Below are 14,592 nucleotides of genomic sequence, written 5' to 3'. Positions count from 1 at the left end.
GGCCCCATGGCTGCGAGCGACGGCGCCGCCCCGGGAGGTGGCTGCTGCCCGCCCGCCGCCTGAGCCGCGCCCCGCCGAGCCCGCGCCCGCTCAGCGCAGGTAAGGACAAAGCGGGGCGGGACCCGGGCCGGGCGGCGGGACCGCGGAGCTCCTCGCCCGGCTCCGCCGAGCTTTGTCTCGTCTCGCCTGAGCTGGGGAGGGGGGGCGTTGTCAGCATGGTCCGGGGGGAAACTCCCACTCCTGGTCCTGGGAATAAGGGGGCAGGTGGAGATGCACCTTGCTAGACTAAGGGAGTGAGAGAGAGCGAGAGAGAGCGCGAGAGAGAGCGAACAAGCTTTCCTGAGTGAGTGCACTCATCGAATGCTCACCTCTACATCTGTATCTGTGTCTGCATCTATATGTCTGTCTTTATCTACATCTACATCTGTTTATGTTTATATCTTAATCTATATCTGCATCGGTGTCTTTCTTGGCATTTACCTCTATGTGTATATACCTACATCAACATCCATATCCATACCTATGGCTACGTTGACCTCTACATCTACATTGGTATCTTCAGCTATATCTTCACCTACATCTGTGTTTCATCACATCTGTTTCTTCATCTAAATCTGTATTTCATCTCTATCTGCATCTATAGCTTCACCCACATCTCTGTCTTCATTTATAGCTTCACCCACATCTGTATTATCATCTTCACCTACACCTGTATCTTCACTTATATCTACATCCATTTATATCTGTATCTTCATCTACATCCACATCTATATCTATATCCGTGTCTTCATCTACATCTACCTCCACATCTATACCTACATCTATAGCCATACCTATGTCTACAGCTGCCTCTACACCTACATCTGTATCTTCATCTAGATCTATATCTTCATCAGTATCTACATCCATTTATATCTACATCTACAACTGTGTCTATATCTTCCTCTCTATCTGAGGTTCCCAAGCTGTGGTATGGATACCCCTGGGGTATGGAAGACATCTCTGGGGTGGTGCACAGGAGAAGTCATATAAGGGCAGATTTAATTTTCGTTATGATAATTGGCATTTAAGGGGTTAAAATACAAAATGTATGCTGGTAGAGGTACAAGGGCAACTGGTAAATCTGGAAGGGGGTATACAACAAGAAAAAGTTTTGGAACCTCTGCTGTCTATGTCCATCTCCATCTAAGTCTAGGTCTACATCTATATTTACATCTGCCTCTAAATCTATGTCTGCATCTGTCTTAGCCTATAAACACACGGTTCTACCCCGCCACCTGCCTGACTTCAGACTCACACGGCGAACCACCTCTCTTCTAAAAGAGCAAATCCATTCATCAAGAGGACATGAGCCTGCTAGTGAGGTCTGCTCAGAACCAAAACGGCAGCGAGCAGTTTAGCTGGTTCGTAGTGTTTCCGATTTCTTGAATGGTAACCTTAGAGCGCAGCCGGTGTGTCACTCCAGCCAGACTTCAAGGAATGCTAATTGTAATTCCATTTGCCAAATATCATTCACTGTGCTGAATGTCAAAGGACACTTGGTTTGTATTCATCTGCTAGAAGATAGATTACTGTGCAGAAGTTGTCCTTACAAAATAAAGAGAAAATGGCTTTTTGTGCTGTAAGGAAAGGTTTGAACATCAGTATGAAAAAACAAAACAGTGGCAACATGAGGTTGACTTGCATTTCGATGATGCTTTTAAGCTTTGAGGATTATATTGTTCAACAAAATTCAATCACAAACAGTTTGCATATTTTATGACTTAACTGTTTTGGTAAGATTGATACAGCGACAACTGTTGTCTTATTTTCCTTTAAGTAAGATACTCCGATATCCAGTAACTGGAATTGTGTAAGTATCCGGATAATAGATATAAATGTCAACATTCCCTTTAAATTGTTTCTGAATTATTCTATGGAGAAATGCAGAAACTTCTTTAAAGAAGCAAATTATGTTTTAGTGACGTGTAATTGAAAAAAGTGTTACTCTCTTTTGAGTCTGGAACATTTTAATGTACTTATGTTGCTGGTAGATTTACTTTTACCAGAATACTTGTTAGAGAACAGTTATAAGGCAATTTGAGTAAGTTGGGAGTGGGTAACAATTACTTTTTGTGCTCAGGCTAAAAAACTACACATGTGGAAGGAGATAAGACTTAGATAATAATAAAATCATACGTAATCTGTATTTTGTTGGATAGAAACATATTTTACTTGTTCATTGCTCTTTTGGATTCAGAGTGATCTGAGTGAAAGTTGGAAAGGAGATAGATACTAGTATGCAGAATCTGAAAGATTATTTAATTTCTTTGCCCTGAAATGTGTCATAAATGTTCTTGTCCATAATGATTTAGTCAGAATCAAAAGGTTCTTCCGTTTCTTCTAAAAACCTTTCAAAGCAAATTACAAAAGTTGAGCACTAAGGGTTCAGCACTCCAAGGTGTTGAACACTCCAGCCTTCCGCCAGCAAACCCCTTAAGCATGTACTGACCTTTAAGCAGATAAGTAGTCCCAGCTTCAATCCCTGCTGATGATCTCTGTTGAAGTTTATTGCATGTGATAATAGTCCCATTGACTTCAATGAAACTATTTGCTTGCTTAAGTGCATTGCTGGAAAATGGCCAGAGTACACAGACCCTCGCAGGATCGAGCCATCTTGTTTTTCTCTTTCCTTCGACCTACATGGAAATATATAACAGTAAAATACCTGCTGCATATCACATAAACAAAGACTTACTGGTTAAATGTTCTTAATTCAATCGTATCAACAGTTAACCTAGGATGTACGAGACAGCTTTTACAGAATAACAAAAGGAGACAGCTGCTAACTGTAGTTTATTCACATGGAACCAATATCTGAGGATATTACTCAGGCAAGATTCACACTGAAGTTGCCAAATCCAGATGAAAGTGTGGTATAGAAAAATGGAGCCTTAAAAGTTACTGTCATGAAGAACAAAGCTATTGCATGTTCCCTTTATTTGTTATATAGGAGTCGAAAGGAGTTTTTCCTGAGTTATGACTGGGTGATTCGGCTGAACTGAGTACATGATGTAATTTTTAATAGTGACATTTCACTGTAGTTTGGTGCCACTCTATTTTGTAAGCAGTGCCGTTATTTTATTTAGGAGGGTCTTGATCCTGTCTCAGAAGGATGTACTGTCATGGATTGGAATGCAGTGGTAACAAGGTCAGACCCTAAGTTTTGGATCGTTCCGGTGTCTCCTGTTCAGTTTTATGGTTGCTTTCCAAAACAAAAAAACAAGAACGCACATCCAAGTGAAACAGAAAAATACATAAAAAGTAATTGCGTAACCAGTGTTTACTGATTTTAATGATGTAATTATTTATTATTAGAATTGTACACAAAAGTCCTAAAAAGGGACTGGGACACAACTACCAAATAAGCCCCTGACCTTTCAGTCAGATTTATGTGGGCAGATTTGAGTGTCATGAGGATCAGGATCTAGGAAGAATACTATTTGCTAGTAAATGGATATTCTCATGATTTTGAAAGAATAGCTAGAAATTCAGAATTGTTGCCATTCTGTTATCCTATTGTTCAGATACCTCACTCCATGAACTGGACGACTGACTCTAAATGACTCAAAGTCAACCAAAAATATCAAAATCAAAAATGAACATATTTCTAAAAGAATAGCATGTATTTGAAAAGAAACAAATTAAACCCTCCCCTGTGTTAAACTGATACCTGATTGGCTTAGAAAACATCTTGTGAAATAGCCAATCAGAAACATAGGTACTGTCTGCGGATTTCTTTGTTAATGATTTGTCAGTGTGTTTCCTATCTTGCTGTAAAATAAGAAAAAAATGAGAGAATTTCTCTTGTTCTCTGCGAGTATTTGGGATCCTTGGGAAGGAGGTGCAGAATGGGTGGGAAGGTGAATTATATCCCCTACCCGGGGTCTGCCTGGGAGGTGACTGCACAGACTTTCAGTGCAGCTTAAGTCTGTCCTACCACTTGTGCTGGTGGTTTGGAGCTCCAATACTTGACTGACATGAAGTTTATGAGGCACGGAGGGCTTTATGCTAGTTTTCCACAACAAGAGTGGAATTTACTCTAACGAAACAGCAAGAAAACTGTCATTCTATTGCACTACTATCCTTTTTCATACATGACGAGGTTCGGTACCTCAGTGTACATGCAGAGCTCCTGTTCTTATCCACTGATCTTCTGAAGAGCCACCCATGTGAACCTGATGGCCAAATCTGGCTGAAGACACATTGTGTATATTACTTAGAGAAGGCACGGACAAATAAACATACCAGGCGCAACAACACGAGATGTTTATACTGTGGAGTTGACTAATTAGCTGCACAGTAAATGCCTTAGTGTCTATACGTGCACCCCTATTAGGCTGGAATATACTAATGTACTCTGCGGCAGGATAGTACTTGTAAATACTATCTTGTCAATACAAATAATTTACTATTTTGTAAATACATATAAATACAAGTATTTTCCTGTTTCGGAGTAAAAAACTACACAGCACATGTGTAGATGCTGGTTGGTTGGCTGGAGCACGTGGGTGCTTCAGTGCAGGGCCTGCCTGCCAACTAACCCTACACTGAAGCTCCCTCGAGCCACAGCCAGCCCCTCTGCAGCACATTGAGCTGTGGGAAGTAGCCTTGGGCTGGCAGACTGACCCCTGATGCCTAAACAAATTGCAGAGCTTATTGCTGTGGAGTTAATTGCTCCCAGCCGCACATTCAAACAGTGTACCAGGGAGCAATAATAAGCAACAACAATTAACAACAAGTTCCACAATTTATTCGGGTGGCATAATTGAACATGTAGATGCACCCACCCTGGTGTCATTTAAATTGGTTTTGTATACTGGTATAAATTACACTAGGATCAGGAAGGGACAGATGTGCCACTATCCCTGGGTGGATGCTTGCAGTGGACCACTACTATTCCCTTTAACAAACAGCTTTAATAAACAGCTACAAAGGGATGTCTGTATAAAGAGAAAGCTAGGTGTAGTAGTCTGAAATTAGACAGAAGGCAGGGAAGGATGGCATCTTAAAATAGATTAATGACTTAGAAAGCAGGAGGAAAGGAGAGAGGCTAAGATCAAAGGAGAAAAACAAAAGAGCTAGCACTCTGAGGGGCATAGGGGTTATAAGAACTAGTTGAACTAATGAACTAAAAATCTGGAGTCTCTGATAAGATCATGCTTAACACAATCCTGTTTATGGATGAATTCTTGTTCCACAATTTCTCATTCACTGGTTTTGAAAGGGATGGTGTTTTACTCATATTTTTCAAGGATAATTCTCCGTAGCTTTAGGCAAAGTTACTTCAGGTTAAGGGTTTATATCATCTGTCTGCTACTTTATCACACCAGCATATGGCTAAATGCATTGGTGTAAACATAGGATCTATCCCTGTTTTTGGCATGAGTGAAATCAAGTTGTTGTAACAGAATATTGTCACAAGACCAGTATTTTTTTTGCCTTGAATTGAAACTTTTTGGTTTTGCCTAGATGCTTGTTTTATAAAAGCTTTGGTTTGCCTCTGCCCAACTAACTCCAGGAGATGAATTGCTTGCAAGTTAGAACTTGCTCTGAGCAGTCGCTCCATAATGATTACTATGATCTGGACAGGGCTGGAGCTGGCTGTGCAGTTCACAAACACCTTTTTCAGTTCTAGCTCTCGCTGATGCCTGGAACCAACTCCAGTGCGGTGCCTGAGCAGCGACTGACAGACAACTGTTTATGGGGCTGGGTTCAAGGCTCCAGCTCCTGTGAGTCCTGTGGCTTGGACTGACAAACAGCTATTTGTCGGTTCTAGCCCCTGCGTTGCACTGGAGCCTTGAATTAGCTCCCCAGAGTCCCTTCACCATATTGGAGCTGGTAAGGACTGCTCCTATTATCTCTGGAGCAGTCCCACGATAGCTGAACAAATGTTACTTAATACCATCTGGAGATACTCCTCCTGAGAAAAGTACTAACTGTGCTATGATATGATAGCACTTAGCACGTGCTTTACTGCTTGAACATGCAGTTGCTAGTGTTTTAAGTGCAGTCACATCCTAAGTGTAGCATGTGACAAGGTTTGTAGTTATTGTTTGACAGTAATACATGGTCTGAAAAGAGGATGACTTTAAGTTCTTATGCTTCTTCCTGCTCTGCTCTGGGAAGGGAGATTTAGTATGTTCCTCTGCCATAGGAATGGGAAACAGAGACAGGGAGTTTCTGTAGCAGAGGAAAATGACACCTACCTTGAGATGAAATTTCAGGGAAAGAGAACAGCGGCAACAGAAGAATAGGGTTATAGAAAGTAAGGCAACAAGGTACCGTTTTGAGGAATACCTCTAAAATGCTCATGAGGCTTTTCATACTTTTTTCAATCTTTACTGTATATTTCCATGGATGTTCCTTTACAGTGGTACTCAAACTTTTAGTCCCATGGGCCATATGAGTTGCATAGAGCTGGTCCATGGGCCAGATGGGACACTGCACATGAGGATTGCATGCAAGTCTGGATTGGGCCCCACATGGCCTTAGTTGGCTTCTATACACTGGGACATCGTCTTGGTACTAGGTTCAGGTCCTGTGCACTGGGATGAGACCCTGGGGCCACAGACTACTCCTGTGTGCCAAGATTGGGTCTCACAAACCAAGATTGGTTCTGGAGCCCTGCACTGCCCCCGGCTGGCTCCTTGCACTGGGATTGAGCCCTATGGCCCTGCACTGCACTTGTGCACTGAGATAAGGGTCTGTGGCCCTGTGCCACCCCCACCTTGCCCTGCACACCAGGATTGGGCTCCGCACCACTCTGTGTGCTCAATACAGCTTTCAGGGCCATGCTGTTCAGTACGTTTGTGCGAAATGGCACTGTTCTGTTTCGACTTCAGTTTTGAGGTTTGGATGGAACAGTGTTTTGTTTCAAATTTCATTTAGAGTCCAAAAAGCCTCACTGTTTGGCTTCGTCAAAAGAGTGGGGCTGTTTCGATGTTTTACCCGACCATTGTGCTGGGGAAAGGAACTCAGCCCAGCTGGGCTGACTTCCCATCCCCAGCCTGATCATAGGGCTGGGGAGAGGAACTGAGCCATCAGGCTCAGTTCCTTTCGCCAGCTCTATCGCAGCGCTTGGGAAGGGAACTGAGCCTGGGCTGTGATCGGCTTCCTGAAGCCCGGCGGTGGGCAACTGGGAGAGCCAGGGCTGCGCTCCCAGCTGCTGTTGGGAACGCAGCCCTGGTTCTTCCCTGTCTCCCACCACCTCGCTGCTGGCTGCTTCAAAACTCAAAATGTTTTGAAACTTTCAAAATGTTTCGACTAGCCTCATTTTGTTTCAAGGCTGTTTCAAAGTCCTTTGTTTCAATTCAATTTCGCTGTTTCGAGCTTGAAATGAGTCGAAACGGTGTCGAATTGTAACAGCCAGCGAAATTTCGCACAGCCTTACTGTTCATCCCCATGGAGCTCCCCACAGATCCGGAAATTTGGCAGCAGGGCAGCAGAGCCACTGTTCCCTCACCACCAAATGTTTGGACCTGTGGGGAGCCCTGTAGGGCCAGGTTAATTATGCTGGGGCCAGATCTGGCCCACAGGCTGGGGGTTGAGCACCCCTGTTCTATTACTATTATGCCTTATTGAAACTTCAGAGAGTCATTTTTTGCTGAAAACATCACCATTTTCCCCACCATTAAAAGTTAAAGCAAGTGAAACCAAGTGAAAATATTTTTCTAATTTGTTTGAGAATGGTTGGAATCTAGGCTGGAATCCTGGCCTGAAATCAATGACAAAACTCCCAGAGATGACAAAGGGCAAAGTTTTAGGTAGTTACAATAACCAGTAAGAATATAAAAAATAAAGCACTCCATCTATTTACAAAAATAAAGAGCTTCTTGTTCAATTTGTTAATAACAAAAGATTGGTAAAGTAAAACTAAATTTTTTACAAGCTTCTCTTGTTCATTCTGAGCTGCAGCTTTACAAGTTTACAAGGGAAATGTGGAGGAGCTAACTGTCTCAAAGCTTATCATTTTGGATTTTCTCCATAGAAAATAGAGGTTTCTGTAGAAAGACAGAATATAAGTGTGAGGCTTTACAGATGTTATGAATTTACATATTTGTATCATGCATGTAAACCGTGTTGACTCCTGATGCACCCTTGTGCTTGGAGAATAACAGCTTGTATTATGGTATTGAACTGACTTCTTTAGTGCAAGTTATGGAAATTTGTGTTTGGTGCTGAATGTCCCATGTTAAAACACTGCTAAGAATCCCTTGTGGAGTCCTTTTGCATATGCCCATAATTGTGATAGAAACGGAAAGAACTTTTAAAGCTTCTACAGTAACAGCTGGACGGATTCCTTCCAGAAGAGGAAGGAATCAAGGAACCATTTGTCTTTTTAATGAAGATTTTTATTGATTTAAATCATGACAAAAGCAGATAAATTAGAAAGCACTTTAAAAAAATCATGTATTCTATTATATTTGGTGTGACAGTGATAACATTAATGGAATGTGACTATTTGCTCTATTATGGTTCTAAATGCATCTGAATGTCTCTAAATGTCTCTTCTTATCTATCAGCCGTAGACTGTGAAGAACAAGTGTGTATCCAATTAATTTTATCATTTAAATTTTACTAAGTTTGAAACTAAAATGTATAGCTATGTACTTGTTCATTTTTCCAATAGCATGTGTAAAATTATATTGTAAAACTTAAGAACTTTACCTCTCCTAATCTGCCCATCTCAACACCTTCAAAGGCAGCGCATTATAAAACATTCAAGCAATATGACTAGAGTTAATATATTGTCAAGAGTGAGACAAATTTCCGATGCCTCTAACTTATTTGTTCCTGTATTTAAAATCCACCTTGCATTGTTAGGGTTCTGTGCCTACAAAACTCTAGGAGAGATCAGTGGCTTTCAAAGGAGGGTTATCGAAACAAGTGACTGAGTTCCCATGTGCTGGGGACAATCTGTACCTGTACATAGACAACTGTAGCCACACAGACAGCTGACATAATTAATAATGTATATGCTTTTAGAGTAATAATACTTTCTACCTTGGTAAGTTCTGCATGTTTCTGTGGGCATAGCAAATCCAGGTGTGATATGGAAGTGGCGTACAAATTGTCTCCAGGAGAACACGGATTGAAGGGATAATGTAATCGGAGGCCAGAGGAAATAGTCAGTGAGCAGAATGAGAGAGCAGTCTCAAAGGAGCCCTCATCTGCTCATCCCCACCTCCTTTCCTCCCAGCCTTTCTCTACCTTCCCTGCATTTTGTCCTACTTTTCTTTCCTGTGAGCAAGACTACAGTGCCCCTGTGGGATTTCAGTTCCTTTTTCCGAAGCAGTTCTACTCTAGCTGAGCACTAGCAGAAAGAAGCATTGAGAGTGGATGAGAAATACATTTCTTCACCTGTTAATGATAGCAATACTGTTGGAAGGGAAGAGTCATTGCAGGGGCATGCTTATTTTTCACTCGCTCTGGATTGATGCTTGAGTGAGAATTTCAGTAGGATCTGGAACAAGTACACAGAAAACCTAAAATCAAACCCCAGGCAGTTATTCACGTCACTATTGTCTAGACTTAAAGAAGAGGTAAAATAAAGATTTCAGATGCTCATCCAGATACTGTCCAGGTCTTCTCTTGGGGGAAGAGAAGGGCATAATATAGGGCAGCGTAATACACAAAGCAGCTTCCTCCAGGTAAGCCAATGGGGGTAGGGAGGCATAGGCAGGGAGGCAGGGGAGTACAGGTGACGCAGTGGCACAAGCCCTCTCAGATTTCTGCGCTCACAGCAGGGCATGTGGCCTGTTGACCTATCTGGAACAGTTCTAGGCAGCAGCTGCCTCCATGGTCCAATGGGTGGGACCTGGCATGGGTGGGAGTGCGTGCCACACTGTGCCGTGCTGCCATGGCCACCAAGGTGAGGCACTCCATGCCCATCCGGCAGCAGCAGGGGCACAACTCCATGCCTCTGCACCTCAACTTGGCCATGGAGGTGCAGTGCTCCCTCTCACGCTGGGGCCTGCCTGCTGGACCACAAAGGCAGCTCCTGCCTGGAACTGTCCAGCCAGGCTGCAGCACCGCACCCTATGCCTCATTATGGATGCAGAAATCTGGGGGGGCATGTCCCCCCCACATATTGCCTGTGCCCCCTGCTGGCCCCAAGTCACCTGTGCCGGCCCCACACACCTTACGCATCTCTTGTGTCCACACCCCGTATCCCCACTGACCTACCTTGTTCCCCACACACGCAGACCCTTCCTCACACACTGGAGGGCAGGGAGTGAGGGGCAGCAGGTCAGGAGTGAGGGGCCTTAGCATGACTTTGGGCTGGGAGTGATGGGCACCGGGAGGGCCAGGGGACTGTGGATCAGGAATGAGGGGGACTAGCAGGGCCAGGAGCCTATAGGTTGGGAGTGAGGGGTACTGGCAGGGCCAGGGGACTGTGGTTTTGGGGTGAGGGGCAATAGCAAGGGCAAAGGTAGAGGCCGAGCACCATCATATGAGGGCTGCTCAGCACCAGAAAACAACAAAGGGAACCGTTGCAGTTGGAGTCACATCCTGGTGAGTGAAGGGGGCAAGGGGAGCTCTGATTTTCCATGATAAGAAAACCAAAATTAAATGCCAAAATATATAGGTATTTAGAATGTATTTTTTTATAATGATTGAGGCACTGGTAGGCTTCCAAGTTGCTTTACAGTTGTAAGTATATCAATAAAACATTGTGTCCAACTGATACCTATATATATATAGTGACATTTTAATTGTGGAAAAACATGGATTTGGGGGGTTTTAATCAGAGAATTTGGGATTTTTAATCAGAATACCAGGATCTCTGCGTATCTCAAAGGTGTTACTTAAAAGTCTTGCTGACTTCAGATAATAAGGGCTAGAACTCCTATGTTGTGGCTTGATCTTATAGCGTACATATCTGCTTTTCTTTGAATATGGACTTCATCACTTTTTGACATAAATTATAGTGTAGGGTTGCCATGTTTCCATGTTTCATCACAAGGATTGTATTTCAGTGATGAATGGTGGATGAAGCATTATCCTTGTATAGTGTGTATGTTAGTTTGAAGCCTTTGTTCTGGAAATAATTGAGCACATGTTCAACATTGACTGTGTGAGGAGTACATAGACTTCACAACGACTCAGGCATTCTCTGCAGAAAATTTGTTCAGGTTTAATCTTACGACCATAGTACATGAGGTGCTCTTCAGCTGAAGTGCTTAGCACTTTCAGAGGAAGGTATTGTATTTTGTCTATTGTTTCCTGTCATCCCAGCTGCTCATCATATGGCACTGGGGTCACTTCATACCTGTTGCCTTGCAGACCCCACCGTGATCTGTGTTCAGAAAGTAGCTATAGTTTTAGGTAGTAATATTTGCATTGTGCTTTTCAAAAGCAGCAGTATGAAGGCTGCTTGGAGCTGCTGACCTGACTCCATGCAAGAGCTTTGATAAAGAGCTCTTTTTCAGAAGTTAAGTGCATGAGCTGCTGCTGGGTCATCTCAGTACCTTATCCTTTCCAGGGGCCTGCAGGGACAGGAGGGAGGAAGATGAACACTACTTTTCATGTCTGTGGTTGGAGCTTAATTGGACAGCGAATGCTTGGGAGGTGGATGGTGAAGCGGTTGTAACTATTAAGTGGAGAAGGAAATAGCAGGACAAGGCAAATGCCCTAGGGTGAATGCATTTGAAAGTGAATAGCTAATGGCAGTTAGGGCCAACCTTTTTAACAGGTGCACTACAAATTAGCCCTGCAACCTCCCCATGTGCCCGTTCTGTACCCTTGCATTGCCCAACTTGCTGCTCTCCTTTCTGCTCCCTACCCTCTGCCCTGGGCTTTTTGGATGATATGCTGCTCTGTTTTCTCTTCTTGCTCTATCTGCTGCTGTGCTGCCTTGTCTCTCCCTGAACTGCTGTGTGCCATGCACAGCCTGCTCATGCCACTTGTGGGACGTGTACTGCAGGTTGACTACCCCAGGCTAAGAGGATGCATTTACTGTGAGGTTAGGTGAGTAAATCGGAAGTATGTTGGAGGTTGCTATTAGGGGATGGAGAGGTAAAATTGGATGAATATATTTGAGGATGAATTGAGGTGAGAATGACTGTAATTGGAGGGAAGAGGAAGGTCTGTGAAAGTATACTGAAAGTGTAGGAGGACAAACTTAGATTGGGATAAGAAGTGGAAAGAAAAATCAGGACAGACACTGAAGATGATGAAAAAAGAAATGGCTGACAGGCAGGGAAGAACAAAAGAGAAAAAATAAATTAGGCAGGTAAGAATGGGAAGGAGAGGAAGAAAAAGGTGACACAGAAAGGAAGAGAAAAATATATTTAACAGAATATATAATAATTGAAGCGATGAAAGTGGAAAGAAAGAAAAGGAATGGACATATTGTAAGTAACATTTAAAAAAATGGAAAGAATAACCTAATATTAAACAGGCTAATATTTGATGGGTTAAATTAAAGGCCAAATAGCAATTTTCAAACTGAAGGGCGGGGAGACAATTTCCATTCTCGTATTCATTCACATCCCTGGTTCTATTAAATTCCACAATTAGTTTAACCCTTCACTCCCCAAAGTATTTTTGAAAAGGCATTTGTGTAGGGTTTGGAACGTGTCAATACACCAAATAAAATACATGTTTTTAAAAAACACCTTGGAAAAGGCACAAATCATACAGTTTGAATACATGTGTAAGTGTTGGAGGGGTGGGAATTGGAGTGGTGGGGAAAAGCACATTTTTAGCAAGATGTAAACAATAGGGAGACATAAGAATGATATCTCACTTCTGAGCAAGATGTGTACTGTTGCTTTCTGCAAAAGGCTTTGCTCCAAAAAATACCATGTGAAATATTGTTTCTTTTCACAGCTAGAATAATAATTAACATACAAAGGTTATCATTACAAAGACATGTGTCATCTGTCACTATCTGTACACATGCTCCAAAAGCTTAATTGGAATGGAATTTCTTCTCTCCTTTTCAAAATGATGAGTGACTGTAAAGTTTATAAATTAATCTATCGAAGTAGCTGCTTTTATCTACAATACTTTCTATATATGTTTCATGTGTCATAAAATTTGTGGGTTCTTAGAACCATTGAACTAAGTGCCATTCCAATACGTTATTTGGTCTTCAGTTAAAGTGGAACAACCAGTTTGGACAAAAACTTGTTGTGTGGTATATTGTGCCCCATTTAGCAGTTAATTTCCATTCCGAATGAACAGATTAATGTTTGGTTTTGTGGTCTAAATCCCTAATTCAGTCAAATGATTTTGTTATAGTATCTAGAATTACATTAATAAAAAAACAAAATGGATTAATTGAAGATCCCCAAAAGCCAGTTGTCTGGCCAAATACTGTTATCAGTTGTCCAGCATAAATCTATAGAGTTTATCAATTGACTTCACTGAAGGTGAACATGTTACTACTCAGCATGGATTATAAAAATTTGAGAGAGGAAAAAACAAGCCCAAACCTGAAAAAAATGTGCATAAAACACAGTATCTCTCTTGCCCAACTTATCCCTGTTGTTGGATTTACTTATGTAAATAACAGCATGGTACAGGAATAACTGGTTTATTTGTCACAATAAAGATCCACAGGTTTACCCTCCTCATATGTGAAGGAGAGCAGAAGAGGCGGAGACTACTATTACAAATCATGCTCTTCAGTAACTACATTATAGTGACTGTGGTATCACCAGGGATCTGGGTTTTTGTTTAGTGTGGAAAAACACGGATTTTACCTTTAAAGGAGAAAATAATGGATTCTCCCCTTTGAATTCCAGTCTTCAAGAAGCTGCTTCTGGGTGAGGGAAAGGGTCGTAGGGCAGGGCCAGGCTCTCCTTCTCCTCCTCTGGGCTGGGGCTGAGACTTGGGCAGCACCTTCTGAGTTCCTTTCACTTTCAGGCATGGGACTCAAAGCTTGGGGTGGCAGCAGTGTGGGGGCATTCTGGGGGCTGAAGTGTAGCGGGAGGGAGCAGGCAGGCAGGGGGGTGGGTTAAAACCTGTTGCAAGTGCGTGGGGAGGGACATTCAAGTGCCGGGACCTGCTACTCCACAGCCCCCACCAGCCCAGCCAGGCCCAGCCCAGCTTGCAGCAGCACTGACCTGTCCCCCATGCGTGGTGCCTGGCTCCGGTGGGCTCTGATCTCTGGAGACAAGTGAGGCTTTGCTGGGGATGGGGGCAGTACCTGTGTGCCAGGACCTGCCTCTCCTGCCTCCTCCACTGTGGGCAGAGTGCAGGGCCGTCCATGGGGCTCCACTGCCATTTACTGCCTTGACTTGACTTGTCCAATGGACTGCAAGGGCGAGGGCTGGGGCTGGGGTGGCACTGACTGGCTGTAGGAGGAGGCTGGCATCTGCCTGACTGGTGCAACAGGTTTGGGGCACAGTGGTGGATGATAGTGCTGGATGTGAGAGCTGCTCAGGGCTTCCTAATGTTTTTCACACAACCTCCCCCCCCCGCCCTGGGCTCCCAGCAGAGGTGGTGGTGAGAACTGCCGGCAGACCCAGCGTGAGACTCCTTCTGAGCACTGGGGAGGAGTGGGGTGGGGTGGGGTGGGGGGCAAGGCATGAGGTGGGA

The 14,592-nt window shown here is 43.3% G+C and overlaps 1 protein-coding gene across 1 annotated transcript in view; it reads left to right on the top strand.

Moving 5' to 3' along the window:
• The first annotated feature begins 32 nt into the window (after positions 1–32).
• Positions 33–14,592, top strand: part of TMEM200A (transmembrane protein 200A) — an 88,090-nt gene continuing 73,530 nt past the window's right edge. The window contains exon 1 of the mRNA XM_019520292.1: positions 33–99. The gene's annotated coding sequence lies outside the window, so the exon portion shown is untranslated. The remainder of the gene's footprint in view (positions 100–14,592) is intronic.

This window comes from Gavialis gangeticus, unplaced genomic scaffold, assembly GCF_001723915.1.
Source record: "Gavialis gangeticus isolate Ggan-Ray unplaced genomic scaffold, GavGan_comp1, whole genome shotgun sequence".
Classification (NCBI taxonomy): Eukaryota; Metazoa; Chordata; order Crocodylia; family Gavialidae; genus Gavialis; species Gavialis gangeticus.
This window is presented reverse-complemented; position numbering and strand designations above follow the sequence as displayed.